This window comes from Adiantum capillus-veneris, chromosome 24, assembly GCF_014529385.1.
Source record: "Adiantum capillus-veneris isolate H3 chromosome 24, ASM1452938v2, whole genome shotgun sequence".
Lineage (NCBI taxonomy): Eukaryota > Viridiplantae > Streptophyta > Polypodiopsida > Polypodiales > Pteridaceae > Adiantum > Adiantum capillus-veneris.
This window is the reverse complement of record NC_140954.1, coordinates 94,129,474-94,135,340: the sequence shown is the minus strand read 5'-3', so window position 1 is coordinate 94,135,340 and position 5,867 is coordinate 94,129,474.

Here is a 5,867-nt window from a genome sequence, read left to right as displayed (position 1 = left end):
AATTGATTGTGGAACTCATTTCTCTCTCTCCTTAAATGCATGAAAAAGTGAAACTAAACCAATATCCTGCTAAAAGGCTAATTGTAGAGCTAGCAAACAGAAAGGAAGTCCTAACTCAGCATAGAGTCACGACAGGTGGAATTTGAACTAGGGGGATACTCTACTTTTGGTTTCTTTTTCACTTTACCTCTAGCGATTTATGATGGGATATTGGGGATGGACTGGTTGAAACAAAACCAAGCTCATTGGGCACAAGGTAATTTTACCTTTACATCTAGTTCAAGGAAAGAATGGGAAACCTAAAGCTCCCTTAGTCAAGGCTAGTAGACTTCTTAAGGGTTTACAAAAGGGTTAGAAAATATTTGCACTTAAACTCAACAAGGTAGAAGACATAGATTCAAACTTTCAGCCTGATTAGTTGAGAGAGTATTCAGATGTGTTCCCTGAGGATCTTACAAGTCTTCCACCTCCTAGAGAAGTTGACCACAAAATTGAGACTATCCCTAGTTGTGAACCCATTTCAAAGAGACCATATAAGATGTCACTCCCTAAAGAAATTGAACTCAAAGAGAAACTTAGGAAACTTATTGAGCAAGGATTCATCCGACCAAGTACTTATCCTTGGGGTGCTCCAGTCCTTTTCCAAAAGAAGAAGGATGGTTCTTTACGACTTTGCATATAGACTATAGGGTGCTTAATCAAGTTACTATTAAGAACAAGTACCCACTTCTAGGACTGATGAGCTATTTAATAGGCTACACGGTGCTATAATCTTTACAAAGATTGATATTTGCTATGGGTATTATCAGATAAGGATCAAAGAATCAGACATTCCAAAGACAACTTTCAATACTAGGTATGGACATTATGAGTTCACAGTAATATCTTTTGGTCTTACTAATGATCTTGCAAGCTAATGTAGGATATTTCTAGACCTTACCTATATGATTTTGTCTTGGTTTTCTTTGATTTATATCTTGATCTATCCTAAAGATGAGGTAGATCATGAAGAGCACATTTGTAAAGTATTCATTAGGAAAAAATTGGACCCCCTTGGGGCCATGTAAGGATCCCTAATTTTAAGGGATTAAAGCTAATTTTGTAGGGGATGGAGGGAACAAAGACAATAAATAGGGCTACTTTTGTAGCTCTCTCTCTAACTTCTCTCTAGATAGGGGAGGGGGGCAAAGTAGGGAATGAGGGTGGTAAAGTAGGAGGAATAGGGGGGATAAAGTACGAGAGAGAGGGGAGTAAAAAGAGAGAGAGAGGAGTAAAGGTAGAGAGAAGAATCATTCTCTCTCTACCTATCACCAAACAAAGAGAGTAAGTAGTTATGACAAAAGCCACTTTTCAGTTCGTGCATCAATTTACCCCCAAAAAATGAATTTTTTATAAAATCTTCAAAATGGATCTTTTAAGCTTTCAAAAGGTCCCTATATATATATATATATATATATATATTATATATATATTATATATATATATATATATATATAATAATATTTTTTTAGAAGAATCTAGCTTTTATAAGCTCCAAATCTAAAATTCCTTGGGTCCCTCTCTACATTAACTCCAAGAATAAATAGACAATGCCACATCATCAAAACGTCCATCTAATATAGCCTAAAAATTGAAAATTTTAAAATTTTAAAATTTCCCTCCTTTGAGCTCAAAAATTGAACCTATATATGAAAAAATATATTTTTAAGTCTTTTTATCCCAAAAATTGTCTGTTTATCTCAAAAAGTATATCTTATCAAAAATTTTTCCCATCATAACTTTTCACCATGTCTCTTCGCGACATAACCAATGAATCACCTGCGCCGTCATCTACTAGGTCAACTAATGTCAGTCTGCGTCTACCGATCGAATTTGCTCCCACAAAAAAAATGACGAGAAAGCATCTCAACCGGCATCCGTACGACGGTTTCAAGGAGAAACCAATGTTGACTTGTGGCTTGATGGAGGGTTGTATCCAAAAGATCCGCTCGTGGACTGTCATCCGACATTCCGTACACTCTCAAGCTTAATCAAATATGTGGGAGAAGGAGAACGTGGTCTTCTTGGGTATTGTAAGAGATTGGACTCCAATCACGCAGGTGCGTCGGCATATTTCCAACAACAATGTCAGGTGTTACACAATCATTTCACAAATCTCCAACAACAACTACATTCCACAGAGAAACAACTCAAAGATCTTAAAGAGGAGATGAAAGCTACAGAAACAGAGGTAACTAAGCTACAGATTGCAATGATGCACCTAAAAGCCACTCCATTTGGCATGCGTGAGCGTAAGAGGGAGTTCTATTCCATTGAAAACTTAGCATCTAATGGAGGGGCACGTAAGAAGCGGATCACGCCAACCAGGTATTTTTTTAACTTCACAGTGTTTATAACTCTCAAATAATTTTCATCAATTTGTAACTCGGTTCACCTTTTGAAATAGGACATATATACAAGATGTGTGTGGAAGTTTTAGACAAGAGGACCGTTGCAACCTTCTCCTAGGATGCATCTCAAAGGAAGATATACTTTACATCATAGGTTGTGAAAAGGCCAAACACATGAAAGATGCCATCACAAAGGAGATCCTAAAAAAGATCTCTAACCTTGTGTCTGAGGATGATGTCCAGAGAGCTTGTGATGAGGTTGGGATCAGCACAAATGCATACCATGCACTTCATGGATTGATGAAAGATGCATTACGAGAGCAAGGCATCACCGAGAATTTATTTCCTATTCCACATAGGGTCCGACTTGCAAAAAAAGCAAACAATGATCTCGTTCGGGAATCCCTTGGCGAATACGAACACATTGAAGGATCCATGGTGTACTCTTCCACGAGTGCCAAGTCACGTGGTAATACAAAGGGAGGCAATACTATTCCTAATGGGACAAAGTCTTTTAGTTATCATCAATTCAACAATATTTTTGTTGACTTGAAACGACTACAACAAGCTATGGTTAAATTTTATGCTTTGTCTCCACAAGGTAATACAAATTGTAATGTCGTTTTTTATTTGTATTGAATATGATTTAGTATAACAATTCAATTCTTGTGTTGTTTCAGTACTTGGAGAGAAGCTCATATTTATTCTTAAGCTAGATGAATGTCAAATTGTCAAAGGACGGAGATTGGAACGTATGAGTGTGACACTCATGAATGAGGCAATGTTTTTTGCAAAAGTCGATGCTATCGGTGATCATTCTCAGAAACCATCATTTAGTGTACAATCGGAAAAAGAAATATGGTGGTTAGGAGCTTTTGAAGTTCCGAAGGAGACTCATGAGGTGTTGGCATGGGTCTTCTCTATGATCCCGTGGATCACAGAGGTTATTAAGGCACAACTAGAGGGAGAAAAGCTAGAAGTAGATGGAGTAGGTACATTTGATGTTGAGTGGCACTTAGGAGGTGATTTAAAAACAATCAAATGTATACTTGGGTGTAAACAATGTGATTCATCACTTCTTCATTGTCCATATTGTGTACGAGGATACAAGGAGAGTACTCGTGGCTCCACGTCTTCAAAGAAAAATGTCAAGGGAAGTCAGGCAACAGGGTCAATGGATGATGATGCAAGGGATTGGGTGTGCTCGGTGTTGAAGTGTCCTATCATGGAGGTCCCCAATCGGTCGACAAAAGATAAAACATGGCATCCCATTATCAATTTTCCACTTACAAATGTACACTTTTGCACTTTGCATGCCTTTATGTGTATATTTGATCGCTTGTTAAAGCTTCACATAGAGTACGCTTTCACAATGAAACCACTTTCCAGATACGTGGAAGCCATTGGAATAGTTGAAACAATTCTAAATTCGATTGGATGTCATGGTGGCAATGTTTCTATCATCGGTGAGGTGGATAATCTGCATGAAGTGCCACAAAAATTATCTATGAATGGTGTGAAAGCACGTAGGTTTTTCAAGAAACCAGAGATGCAAAAGGAGAGGGGTGAAGAGGATGCTCCATGGGAGCTATGGAAAGCGCTTTGCAAGTGTACGACCGATCAAGATTCAAATCCCGTGCTTGTAAATCTGCGTAGGCAACTGTGGCACCACTTGAAGTTAGTGCTTCAAATCATGTGGAAACCCCAAACCACGAGTGAGCAACAAAATTTGCTCAAAGATCACATTTCGAATTTCACTAAAGCATTTGTGCAAGCGTGGGGAGAGAGCAATATCACACACTACATGGTAAGTTACTTTGTTCAGTTCAAATTTTGATGCTATACATAAATATTTATTTGATCTAAGCATTTTTTCTTGATGCAGCATATTTTGTATGCGCATGGAGCATTCTTTATGTCAAAATATGGTTCATTAGACATGTGGAGCACTCAAGGAATGGAAAAATCACATTATCGAGCCAAAGGTGTTTACTTTAAAAATACACGTCACGGTGGTGGAACTACGAGATCCAACTACATGAAGGAGATGTTTGATTGGTTCTTTTGTTGTTCTTTGGGGAGATGTCATGCCATAGAGCGAGCGCGAAAGTCAAGTCTTGCCAAGGAGGTTAGGAGACAATCTCGACTTACTGCTAAAGAGAAATGGAGAAACTCCACCGGACCCCTTAATCATGCTAGGTGGTGTGAAAATCGCCATAGAGTGGGCAAACGTTGGTTACCCAACATGTAAAACAAATGATGCTATGCAATGTTTATGTTTGTAGATGTCTTTGTTGAGTTGCATATAATACTTCTCCATTTATCTATTTTTTGTTTTTTATATTTTGACGATATTAAGAGTTTTTTTAAGTGGCCTGGTCAAGTGTGAAGAGACCTTTAAAAAAAAAATAGAGGGCTTTTAGAGAAGAAGGAGTCTCATTTTCAATCTTGCCCCTTCTTACACCATGGCACGCACAAAGCAAATAGCAAGAAAAGATCAACCTTTTTTTGCTCACCCTCACTCAACCGTCCAAGGTGCTCAAAAACCACCTTGGATACACGAACAAGAGCTCATAGAAGAGATGGAGAGAGAATGGTCAAGTGAATAGAAACAAGATGGACAACCTTCACGCAAGAAGAAACGGGTAGTGACATCAGACACAGAAACCGAAATGGACAACGAAGCATAAAGCCCACCATGGAGCGGACAGGAGATCCCAAGCAATCATCGAGTTCCGGCCGGGAAGACATTGCCACGTGGCTTCGGCGCTTTGCCGTCAGATCAGCCTAGAGGTGATCATGGGTTACTAAATGAAGAGGATTTTGAGGATGTAGCAGACGAGCCAGTTGGAGCGCAGGGTGGAGTTGAAGAGCCAGCCGGAGCTCCCCCTCGCAATCCCTCTTGTAAAAAGAAAAAGTTTTTCAAGCTTCGCCCTCGCAAGGCCCATGTCCCAGATCCTACCATCCCTCAACAACGGGCTCCTGCTGTGAAGCGACGCATTCCAAAGGCGTTGCAAGAGATTCGTCACTATCAAAAAACTTCAGACCTTCTCATATGCAAGGCACCATTCGCACGTTTGGTAAAAGAGATCATGCAAAGTTATCGAATGGCGTTTCGAGATCAAGGTATCGCCGTAGAAGCTTAGCAAAAGCGGCAGAATATCATCTAATTTCTATTTTTGAAGACACCAACTTGTGTGCTATTCATGCAAAACGGGTGACAATAATGCCCAAAGATTTAGCTCTTACGCGTCGAATCAGAGGACAAAGAGATTGAATTTGACTTTTAGGCAATTTTGCCAATGTAAAGATATCTTTTTGAAATATAGCGAGTCGTGTACATTTGTTTTAAGTGATAAGTAAAGCTAACTACAGAGAGGAAAAGAGAGAGAGAGATGTGGATAAAAGAACTGTCAACCAAGTTTGGTTGATTGAATAACCAAAATAACATTGTATTCTTATAATTTTGGTATAAAT